This window comes from Bradysia coprophila, unplaced genomic scaffold, assembly GCF_014529535.1.
Source record: "Bradysia coprophila strain Holo2 unplaced genomic scaffold, BU_Bcop_v1 contig_350, whole genome shotgun sequence".
Classification (NCBI taxonomy): domain Eukaryota; kingdom Metazoa; phylum Arthropoda; class Insecta; order Diptera; family Sciaridae; genus Bradysia; species Bradysia coprophila.
Genome location: NW_023503608.1, coordinates 11,198,455 through 11,211,038, shown reverse-complemented (window position 1 = coordinate 11,211,038; position 12,584 = coordinate 11,198,455). Strand labels below are relative to the sequence as shown.

The window sequence follows — 12,584 nt, the reverse complement described above, 5'->3', positions numbered from 1 at the left end:
AGGGGTAAACAGCCGTGTAATAGTCAATTTTCGCATGGGGCAGGCAATAATATTTCATTTTCATTTAGTAGGCATGTAGTAGTTGTCACTCTCGTTCAATGAAAAATTTTGAATCGGTTGTTTCAACTTAAAAATTCAGTGTTTTCTTAATAGTATCGATGGCATGTGTACCAAAAAAAGTTCTGCCTGTTTGAATTCTAATTTATATTGTGGTTTGTGTGAAGTGAAAACATAAACAAAATCATCGAAACATTTAAGCATAACAATTAAATCATCGAAACATCTAACATGTAAATTTCATTTACATTCTCATCGCAGACAATGTAAATACAACGAACAGGATGCCTACACATTAAAACAATTTAGTCTGTTACAGACGGCATGTGACCAGTATTATTATTGGATCTATTACTTCCGTCGATCAAAGTTTTTTTGATCTGTTGATTTCAAATCTTGTACCTCAATTTTTTATCATGCATTTAACTATATTAACTATAGGATAATGGTGTTTAGAAACTAAGAAGAAAAGTAATAGAGTTTTCTCATATTTTAGTACATTCTGTCATAAAATTACTGATGTCACTGCGCTTATTTTCATGTGAACCAACTTCATATGGTGACATTTGTTCTGTAATGACAAATGTGAAGTTGGTTCACATGAAAATAATGTATCGCCTCTACAGGCCAACCCACTTGTCCCATTTAAGGGACCACAAGCTCAGGGGCTTGTCACTATTTTTGTCGTTGTTATCGATAACAGATGAATAGCCTTATGTGACAGGTTAATACAATAAAGACTGTCAAATTTGTGGGTCTAGAAATTACGTAGATTCTGTTGAAAACGAAAATGTGATAACTTCATAATTTTTTAATTGCAAATTTTAAAGATCATTTTGAATTATTATTTGCTGGTTGATTGAGCATCTGAGGAAAAATAACAGACAAATTAAACTAGGTTGGATGTGACACTTCGAGGTTGTCCATAAAAGACGTCCGTATTTTGTTTGTTTGTTCGGTTTTGTCGACCTCCACCTACTTCTCAGGGAATCCAGATAATCCTTCCTGGTAGTAATACATAACATATTCACTAATTCACACCAATTACCCCAAACTACAGCGATTCTTGTTAAAAACAATTTTTTTATTTGCTAGATTTACTGATGGTTATCTAAAGTTCCGATTTTTTAATGGTTGAGACTCTTAACAATGAAAAATTCATACAGTCAGAGTCAGTGAAATTTCAGCATGAATTTGCTTCAGCTGTTTTTCAGCTGATCCACACATACAATCAAAAAGCGTTTATACGTTCTTATACGGTTTTACCACTACAACGTGCTTGCGTGTATCAGCTTCAGCCGTATAAACAAGTATAAACGGTTTTGATTGTATGTGTTGATCAGCTGAAAAACAGCTGAAGAAATTTCATGCTGAAATTTCACTGCCCCTGACTGTAAATATTCAAATTTTCGGATAACCTTTGTTCCTCAACCGTCTGAAAAATCCGTGTTTGTAACTCTTCACATGTCTTGGCGTAGAAATACTACAATAGTCTGACGCAAAAATGATAATAGACGCGTTTTTGCAAGTAAATTTTTAAAATTTAGGAAAAATATGCGACTATGTGCCGGGTGACAAAATGGTGCTGGATTGAACTTGTACAATTTAATAAATTATTCATTTCTAATTAAATTGATTTAGACATTTCGACAAGCACGAAATAACATTAGGCAGACTTAATAGTCTCACGAATTCAAAATAATCCCTTGACATCGCCTTTGGCTTCTTCTTTTTTTTTATTGAATTAATTTTTGTTCATAAAACATCGTCGAAATCTATTTTCAATTTTTCAATTCAACTACTTTCCTACGACTTCGTCAAAAAAGAAACCTCATAAAATAAAATGAAAACGAAAGCAGACTGTTTCACTATTAAAAATTAATCGTCTAACCAAAATTACACCAGCATCAAAGTTTTCTTTATCCCAAAATGTGATTATGGTTAACATGAAGGAATTCGCACTTTTCAAGTTTATTTCTTTACGATCTCACGAAAATAATCAATTTTGAGGCTGCACATTGCACAGTGTGCAGCGAATAACGAATTCAAAATTCAACATACAAGTGCGATGTTATTAAATAATCCTAATACTCCGAAGTGAATCTGTTTTGCTTCGTAGTTTGGTGAATATTCTACTTTGATATCTGTACCGTCAAATAGGGTAACGGCACCGGCTACAAGCTCCTGATAGTTACAAGGAGTTAAACAGAGGTCCGAGTGATGACAGTGTATGCGTGAGCAAGATAAAACAGGGGCTCGTAACTAAAATAAAAGGGCTCGTGACGTCATTTACCCTATACTATGTTACACATGTGTGAAAATATAACTTAGAATCCATCATCTGTATATAAAGATATGTGCACAGAACTGTAAATGAATTTTTCTCATCTCAATGGTCGATAAAAAAAACGGAGGGCGGACTCAGTTTTGTTGCGTATTTCTACACAAAATATACGTTTGTATGTAACCTTCGCCGAGCTTAATGCATTTTTTTTATACGAAAGGTCAGAATTTTCTGTCAGATAAACGTTCCAGATACTCCAAATAGATTCATGTATCGCTCTGGATTCTCTAGGCAGAAGATTCTCGATTGTGGTTAGGCGACTGTGCGGTTGTGATCTAAGTTATCATTTGCACGCAAATATTATGAAAGAGCACAATAAAAAAGAATGTGATTCAACGTTATTCAATGTAATGTGCCGACTATTCGAACCCATTCAATAGCTTATCCGAGCATACAAATACAATCATCATTCTCTTCTCTATGTGTGCATATCGATGTGTGTAATGTGCTACCCTTTGGCAATATAATATACAAAATAATATTACAACTCTACATTCCCAAACCCCATTGAAAATGTCCACTAAACAGTCATAAATCGAGTTCATATGCATTTATATGTTTAATGAATATTCACTTATACAACAACAACAAAATGCAACCCCCATCGTGCATGCAGCCCACTCGTCTGTGCATTTTGTTATACATGCATTTTAAACACATGTAGATCAGTGTTTATATGTGCCATATACGAATGCATTTTATTTGTGCAACGCATGTAAAACGATACACAGGGAGGGTGGTGAACTCCGTACATTTCGCTGTGTAGTGGTGAAATTGGGTTTATGCGTTTGAACTGTAAAGTTAGAAGTTTTTGTTGTAGCAATGCATGAAATGGATTTTTCCCTGGTCCTCAAATATATTTTGAAATTTAAAATGGGCTCGCAATTTTGTCATGATATTTTCTGTTATTATACTTTCTAAATCAGATTTTATTCGAATAGTTACACGTTTTAATTGCGTACACAGAGAAAGGAGCAGTACGCATTTCGGGATATTTGCGAAACGAACAAATCAATACAGATTTTTTTAGTGTTTATGTATATTTTATAGTGCATCTATGAATGTGTGTTGCACAAATATTTCGTTAGATATAAATAAGCCATGCAATAATATGCGACCTGGACGCCTAGCCTATAATAACACCCTTTATTTATTTAATACGCCGTACGTTGGCTGTATACATGAATTTTATATAAAAATGATTATATGTGGATGTTAAATTATTTTGAAAATCGAGGCACATCACATGCAATTATACTTAATCGAAAATTGAGTGGAATCAGAACATTTATGGCGGCTTAATGGCTTTTGCAGAGAGAAAAAAAGTTACTAATTTCGAGTAGGTGCAATTTACTGTACTGACACTATCATTTCGAAATCATAAATAGGGCGGTGCCTTATGTAGCATAACCTAAAAATAGGATATGCCAAATTAATATTTTCGTAGCGAAGATGCTGCCTTAGACCACAAAACCAGTAAAAGTTTATCTTTCAAAAAAGAGTTCCTTTTAAATGGTTCTTTGGGAAATATATGATACAACGAATGAAGTAGCAGATTTGATGATTTTACCGTGATATGCTTACCGTTTCGTAAAAAGGAATAGCGCCTGTTCCGACAGCTTAAACTTAGAATCTGTGTTGAAATAAATATGTTTGATAACATATTGATCAATATACAATCCATGTGTCGAGAATAGTGATCATCCAGTATAACAAAATTTATGCATAAAATAAAGTCACTTTACCAAATCTTTTGAGAAGCGCTACTTCATCTGTTATCGACAACAACGACGATGACAAGAATAATAAAATGAGCTTTAGCTGACGTCGTCTTAATAAAGCAAAATCCATGTTAAAATGAATGAAGTATAAGATCTCAGGTCAGTATGTAGAAACTATACTTAGATCAAATCAAGCAATAGATTCGGTAATACTGTTGTTAAATACTGTATTTTCTACTGACGAACTAGAATGACAGTTCGGATGTAAATATAGTAGAACATGCCTTCTCTCATACTAACTGCACTCATTAGGATAGGCCTGAATATACGTTTTTGGTTGCATGATTATTTGTGAAGGGCAACTGTTATTTGCACCTCAAGTCTAGAATGAACAACCTTACTAAAATTGTGAATCGTAAAAATAATCATAAAACACTTCACATAACAAACTCCGACAGAAAGTATTTGTTTGCAATTTTTTGCAGAATATTAAAAAAAACCGCATTGAATTTGCACTAGGAAAGGGAAAGAACGAAGGACATATTGTTGGGAACGGTAGCTGGTATATTGAAAATGAATATTTTAAAGGGTAACGCGGAAATGAGTTGGGAAGAGTATATTGTGGTGACTGTTTCAGATCCCTAAAATATACGACGAATAAAACACACAACCAGAAAAATCCTCACACTTCTCATCCACTATACCCATGCATCGAATTGCATTATTATGTTTTGGGATGGAATGCATTCCCATTGAATGTGTTGGTGTGTACAGCGTACGTACGACGTAAACAAAATGATTGAAATGAGAGATTTGATGTTTGTATTTGTTATGTGCCGGCTAGGGATGAGAATTGCGGATTGTACTCAATGTATTTTCCCTGTTTGTAAGGGTCCATGACTTTATACGTGCGAGTAATGTTTGGCGCCCGAATAACTGTACATCGATGGTAATGGGGAGTCAATGATTGGTATTATTGTTATAGATATACTGCAACAACAACACCAACAACAATGCAACATTATGTTCGTATATAGATATACCTATCCTTGCCCATGGAAATTTTCGTGTAGGTTATGCACGTTATTATGTGCGGTATTCTGTAGACGGAATTTTGTTTTGTATGCATTATCCCCCCATATTGAATGTAGATGCATTTTGGTTGATGGTATGCGTGAGCAAATGCATTTTCATCTACGAAGTTCTGAATGTGTGCTGATGGAGTTTTAAATGTACAACCATACAACAGAATTGAAAATGAAAAGGAGCATAACGGGGGGATCGGAGAGACGAAAATGAATTTTAAACAACACAAAATCATCGGTACTAACAGGGGGGTAAACGAAATTGCAATGAAGTGCAGTTTGCATCGTGCTTGATGCAGGTTCGACGAGCCTAAGTCATTTCATCCTAGCTCAATTTTTTCCAATACATGCAGAGCTAGTCTAAAGAAAGTGTACGTTTTTTTTCCTGTAAAAGTTATAATAATTTGATTTTTGCACCCTTACAATGTCGGTGAAAGTTTGAACGGTTGCATTGTGATGTTTTCGCGAAGAGATGCTAAGAAAATCGATGAAATCAACGATACAGTTTCAATCTCTCAGAAAAGTTATATTTTTTTAAACACGCTTTACCGCCATTAACATCGTGCTTTTCATCGAGCACATTGCATTGTGCCACAACAAAACGTCGTTGCTTATAATCGTTTTCTAGCATTCTTCTTCGGCGGAATTTTCTTATTGCTTTTTTCTTCATTTTCTTTTACTATCACACGCCCGTGCTATGTCAACGTTTTCCTTCTTCTTTGTCCTCACATTGCATGCATAATGCATACACTTGAATGTGAATAAAATGTTCTTCAGTGTCTATGTGCTCAAAATTTGAGAGTGTGTAATCGGGCAGTGTTACTACTGAAACCACAACGACTTTGTGTTAAATAATAATTATTATTAAACATAATTATTATAATCATATCAATTGCGTCTATGTGGGACCATAAGGATTAATTTCGGAAAAGGAGTGCTTGTACCCGATAACCGGAAATTCAGTTTTTGTGTTAACAGCGACATGCGCATGAATTTTTTAAACATTTTTCGACAAAATGGAGGAATTTTTATGTTAAGCGTCACGGAATTCGGTTCTTTTTTTCAATTTAAAAATTTTTATTTTTTTAAATGACATTTAAATTTATAATTTTGCCGATTTACCTATGGAGTGAATGGAATTAGATTAAAATTATTTCTAAATATTTTTTTTAAAATTATTTTCAAATGATTTTTGCATTAGCGTTTGCATGCTGTGTTTAAAAATAGTATTTTAGTTGAAATAATTTTGCATATTTTTACGGCGCCATTGTCAGTCAAAATATGAAATCGACTAAAATTTGACTTCTCATTCACAACCGACCAAAAAAATCAATATTCGTAATAAAAAAAACAGCCTAATAATCCGCCATTACGCTTCTTTTACTGCACATGGCAAAATGTTGTTGTGTATTGCAACAAAAAAAGATGAATCTATTCGCATGATGAAAAAAAATTACGAATTAGAATTGCTTTCTGCTAAAATAATTTCTATAAATAGTAATTACTCTAAGTAAACGAAAAACATAAACTAAAATAGTTTGTGAATCTCCCAGTTTCTGTTTTGTCGTAAATATTAGATATAAACGAACAAGCCATGTCTGTGTTAACCTTTTATAAATATCATCGTGATATAGTTATTGAATCTGCTACTTCTTTTGTTTAAATTAGTATTGTTTTTCATTGCAAATCTTTTACATCTTTAGTTTTGTTATACGTTTAGCTATAAAAGAGAACAATTACGATAGCTCACGTGTTATTTATGTCATAAATGTCTATAACAGACGTCTGGTTGTTGCTGAATTGTTAGAGTTTCATAGTTCTACCAAATCTTGCGTTTCGAAAAATTATCCATTCGGAAGGAACTCCTATAAAACCTCAGCATTGATAAAAATTAACGAATTAAGTAATGTAACGCTTGTAGAGATAAGCTTTAATTAAACGGTCAAACTAGAAGTACCCTTAGATTATATGAATGCAAAATATCTTAACTTTTAGAGCAAATCACTTGATATTAATCTGTTCATGTTACCTTCTATTCCAGGTTTAATCAGCTTCAATTCAATTTCATAAAAAAATCACATCAATTCAACAATAAACAATAAAATTTAATTTCATTTAAAACCAAAATCTAAAACATTTTTAGCAACAGACTCCATAAAAAAAAATTCAGCAAAAAACGTTTCACAAAATTAACATAAATAAAAAAGGAAAGAAAATTAAAAGTACAAATTTCGATATAACAAAAAAAAAGAGAATTTAGGATAACAAATATACTTAAATACATTTAAAAAAAGACTTATGATTTCTATGCAAAAACAAGTTTCGGTTTTCCAAAAGTGCATTTTCAATCAAAACACAAAAAACAAAAAATAATTTAAAGAAAAAAAACTTTTAACATTAAAACGACGATGATTTTTGGCTTAAAATCGCATCATAATAATAAAAACCTACCAATAAAAACAGTGGCTAATATAAGCAATAATCAATAAAGACGAAAAACAAACAGCTAAACAACAAAACATCATTACAATACACCACACACATAATTACACTGACACCGGAACATACAGTTTACTTTATCATTTACCATACAGCTAGCATTTGCTTATATCGCAGATACTATCCTAACACACCAATATATAACACACAACACAACTCTACATTATTAGTTTTAACTATTTACAATTTGTTAAAAAAAAAATTAAAAACAAACCTAATAAACCACAAAACCAGTCGACATTTGAAATATTAAGTTTAAAATTAAAACTCATTCATCACTTGGGCTCGCTTAAATATAATAAAACAAAAAGTTCAGGAACCAAATTGCTAAAAAATATATTTAAAAAAAACCTCGCAAAACATTTAACAACAAAAGAAATTCTACTTTTATAAACCACACTTATAATTTCTTCGTTATTTTTTTCTCAAAAATAATTGGGCATTCATTGCAAGTAAACAAAACATTTTTCTAATAAAACTTTGATTCGATAATTTCGTAACTAAAATTAAATTTAAAAACCAAAAACTAAATAAATTAAAGCATTTAAACACCATTATCAACAAAAAATAAATAAATAAAATAACAAAGGGCTACAATTAACATCACAACAGTGTTTAAAAACTGATTAATTTATTTAAATAATTTGAATTAATTTCCGTTTAAAAAGACATTTAAAAATAATAATAAAAAATAATTGTTATAAACATAATATCGGGCTATCAGTACACTACGCTGAATATAACAATTAATCTAAAGAGATCGATTATTTTTTCCGTTTAAATTTGAATCAATTCAAGAGGGCTATACAATAAAATTACAACCACTGTTCATAATCAACGAACAGTAAAACTTTTTTTTTGTACTAACAACAACTTAAAATTAAATAAATAAAAAAAACTTACCATATCTATCGACGCGAAAAAACAACGTTATAAAGTTTGAACTGCAAACATATTTTCGGACAATTTTATCTTTTCACTAAAAAAAAGGAACTTTTGGCTTACCAAAAAAAAAATTGCAACTTTAAGACAAATAAAAAATATATATTGACCTGTTATTAATTGTTTGTAAAATAAATCTAGTTAAATTAAAAAAGAAGGAAAAAAGAAACAAAAAATTAAACAAAATTAAAAAAAATAATTCTTTAAAAAAACCATAAAAAATATATTGGGTGATACTGTCTTGGCCTACACGTTTTGAAACCAATGTGATTAAAAAATATTTTACATAAAAGATAAAATATATATTATATAACAAAAAAAAAGAGAAAAGAAAAAACAAGAAAAACAAACGGAATAAATTAACTAAATTGAAAAGGTTAAAGCAAAAACAAACAAAAATATTTACAATAAATAAATCGAAATATTAAAAATTGTGCCTTAAATTGGCCTTATATAAATTTTTTAAACATAAATTGTGAGAGCAAAAAATCGTTAAACATTGTCGTAATCTAATCGAGTCTAAAAGAAACTTTAAGCAAAAAAATATCATTTAAATATAAATTAAATTTAAAAGAAAAAATTGTGAATTTTGTAAGACAACATGAAAAGGAAAAAACTTTTAATGTAAAATTTAAAAAATGTTCTTTCGGACACTGCACCAAAAAAACCACGTAGTTAAGACAAAGTACAAAAGATAAAAAATTTATATATTTAAATATTATTACGGGCTATTAAAAATTGACACGATGAACTCAAAATCGAACACTTAATGACTGAATTAGTTCTAAGATTACCGGAATTAGTTAAAAATTAGTTCAAGCAAAAACTTTAATAAAAAACTGAGAATGTGTATAGTTCATAAATCAAGATATCAACAATTCGTTTATCAAATACGTCAAATGTATGGACTAACGTGACAAGCTTTTTCGTGTTTCACTCGTATATCCGGAGAATTCGTAGGATAGACGGCGATCCATCGAAGGCATTTCCATCGACAATAAATTTAAACATTGCTGTATAAGGTAAGATTTTTTTTAAAATTACAAATTATTTAACAGAGATATTATCAATCAAAGCGAATATGTCAGTGCAATCATCGTTCAAGTTTTAATTGAGACACTTTTAAGAAACTTTGGTGATTTCACTTTATTTTGAAGGCATCCAATAACTGCCATATTTTTCAGTAGTACTAGATTTTGAGAAAGACTTAAGCTGGAGTCGCAGTTCACTGTTCACTGGGTCTCCGTTTATTCATGTACATACGCAGAAATAGAATTTTCTCTATGTTAATGGGCATTATCAACACTCAGACCTAGAGCGGTGAAATGATTGGAGGCCTTTAGAATTAAATCATCGTCATTTCAAAGTAGATAAAACAAAAGGATCACCGTTTACAATTGATGGATTGTAGCCAGCATTTTTAGAAAATTTACTTTTCTTATATATAAAATCGAAATAATATTGTAGCTCATAAATTTCTACAACTAAAAAACTGAATTCATAGACGAATAGAAATTTCTCAAGGGAGCACCAACCCGGATGGTTTCGTAATGTATATAAATTGCGTACAAGATTTGACAATTTAAACGTAAGGTATCTATATATTCTGTGGAAGCGAGTTAAAGCATTAATAAATAGACATGCTGCGAGACCACATTTAGCAAAATTGAAAGTAAAAGCGTTCTTTTTTAAGGGTAGATTCTACTAAAGTTAATATGTTAAAATATATTTCAAGGTGAATATGGGATAAATATGGATAAGAGTATGATGACATGTCATCTATATCGAAATATGACATTTCACAAAAAAAAATTAAAAAGTTATCAGTAAAATGTATTACTTTCTTATCGCCTAGTTGATTGGCCTGAAGAAGCGCCACATTTTTTTATAGTACCTCATTCTCACTGGACTATATTTTTGGGCAACAACTTCACATTGATTCATTCTCATGAAATGCACAGCAGTGAAGTTTGTTCATGAACAAATAATTCAATGACACATAACAAAACGTAATAAAATGTAATAGTCTGATAGAAAAACCTATTACATTTCAGTATTAATTTCGAAAGAACCTTTTCCTATTGGTTTAACAATTTTATTCTTAGGTAAAATATCGTTTAATGCTTTAAAATAAAGCACAAATCGGAGTCCATCACTTATTTTGGTCTGTAACAGGCCTTCTGTCATGAACATACATAATTCTCTAATTAATAGATTGTTGTATTGCTGGCATGTGATAACATAATTCTAATTGCGTTGTATTGCTGGGGTGACATGCCAATGGTTGTGAAATAATTTAGAAGGAAAAGCTAATTCTCATTTCGATGTTTTGACCAGCTTCCATGGTCATCATCAGGAAACCTTCTACATAATTCTCTTTTCTTGAATTCGGGTGTCGATTGTCGATACATCCATAAAAAGGGAAAAATTACATTGATAAAGTCATATCTTTTATTCGAAGAGTTAAAGAAGGTTGCCAATTCATATCCGCAATTCAAGTCACTCAATTTGACAAGAGGAGTTTTTCTTTCCACTGTAGCCATGTCCTCGACTACACTTGCGCGGTCTCAGTTTCTAGTCATCATCATCGAAATATGTCATTTCATGTAGTCCAAAATGAATAGCAGGATTTGGAGTTTTTTGAGTACCACACATTTTGCATGTAGATCTACTTATGTCGCTTTAGTTACTTATCCTTGCTGTTTATATTGAGTTATATGTGACTGAAGATCGATCGCTTTCATATTAATTGATTCACAGACGTGAGGGAAAGCTACTGTTCGCACAGGGCTAGGTCTAAAAATCATAAAAAAAACAAATGACTGTGTTTATTGACGTTCCCTATTTGTTGTAACCAGAATGTTTTTATAATTCACAATTTGAATATGTTTGCGATGGGTACTTGCCTGATTAAGTTTAAATTTCCATTCTATTTACGACACAGTTAAAATTTAACGTCAATGATATACCAACAATAACAATATAATAATTTGCATTAATAATATTTGTCTATTACGAAATTGGCTGCAAAAGTAAAATCTGCTGCTCTACATACAATTCGCATACAGATTTTATGTGAGCACTATAGTTCATTGTCGATTCGAGCGTTCATCGTAATAGATATTGTTATCATGCAACTGCGCAGATAAGTTGAATAGTAACTTGTCTCAATTTCTTTTCCATGCAGTACTACACAACAGATACGATGTAAATGTTTCTTATCAATTGGAAATTAAGTATTTCTGAAAGGATTACACTCAGAATTGGTTTAAAGAAAGAGAGGCTTTGTATTCAGTTTTGTGTGTACTTGGTTTTGGAACGCTGGATACGACTGAAAAATCGGAAGTAGAAATTGACAATTTAAATTCTTCAATTGTCAATGGTATGCACAAGGAATAAAGTCGAACGAAAAAATAAATAGAAGATTTTCATCAAATTGACAGCCTTCCTCATCCCCTAATATCAATTTTAACTTAAATCTAATCTGAAAATACCTGAACCTGTTTTGACCTGAACCTGATTCAATCAATTTTGACCTGACTCATTTTCTAAGATTACCTGTGCTGACCTAAAATTTCAGGTAATACAATGAGCTTAGCGATTCAATGCAACAAGAATTTTAGTGATCTCGTTTAGTTTGGTTTTTAGTTAGTTGACTAAAATTAATGAGTTGGCAAACCAAAGCCCGAGCGTCTTAACAGTGAAAACACTGCCAAATTTATTGTTTGACTTCTGTTTTGACCATAATAATCTATCTCAAATCTTAATGAAATCTAATTTTTGAAGTACTAGACGGACACACGTCTCAAGTTGACATCATTGCATTTGTAATCTTTAAGTTAGTGGTGATATTGAATCTAATCATAGGAATTATTGTATCTACTGTTTCAAACCATCCGTTTTCGCTAATTACTAAAAAAATGATAAAAAAAGGAG

At 31.3% G+C, this 12,584-nt stretch overlaps 1 protein-coding gene across 10 annotated transcripts in view; it reads left to right on the top strand.

Annotated features, from left to right (window-relative positions):
* Window positions 1-7,343: 7,343 nt before the first annotated feature.
* The window catches only part of LOC119080990 (PR domain zinc finger protein 10), a 74,594-nt gene continuing 69,353 nt past the window's right edge, over window positions 7,344-12,584 (top strand). For all 10 annotated transcript variants that reach the window (XM_037189646.1, XM_037189645.1, XM_037189640.1 and 7 more), the window contains exon 1: window positions 7,344-9,670. The gene's annotated coding sequence lies outside the window, so the exon portion shown is untranslated. The remainder of the gene's footprint in view (window positions 9,671-12,584) is intronic.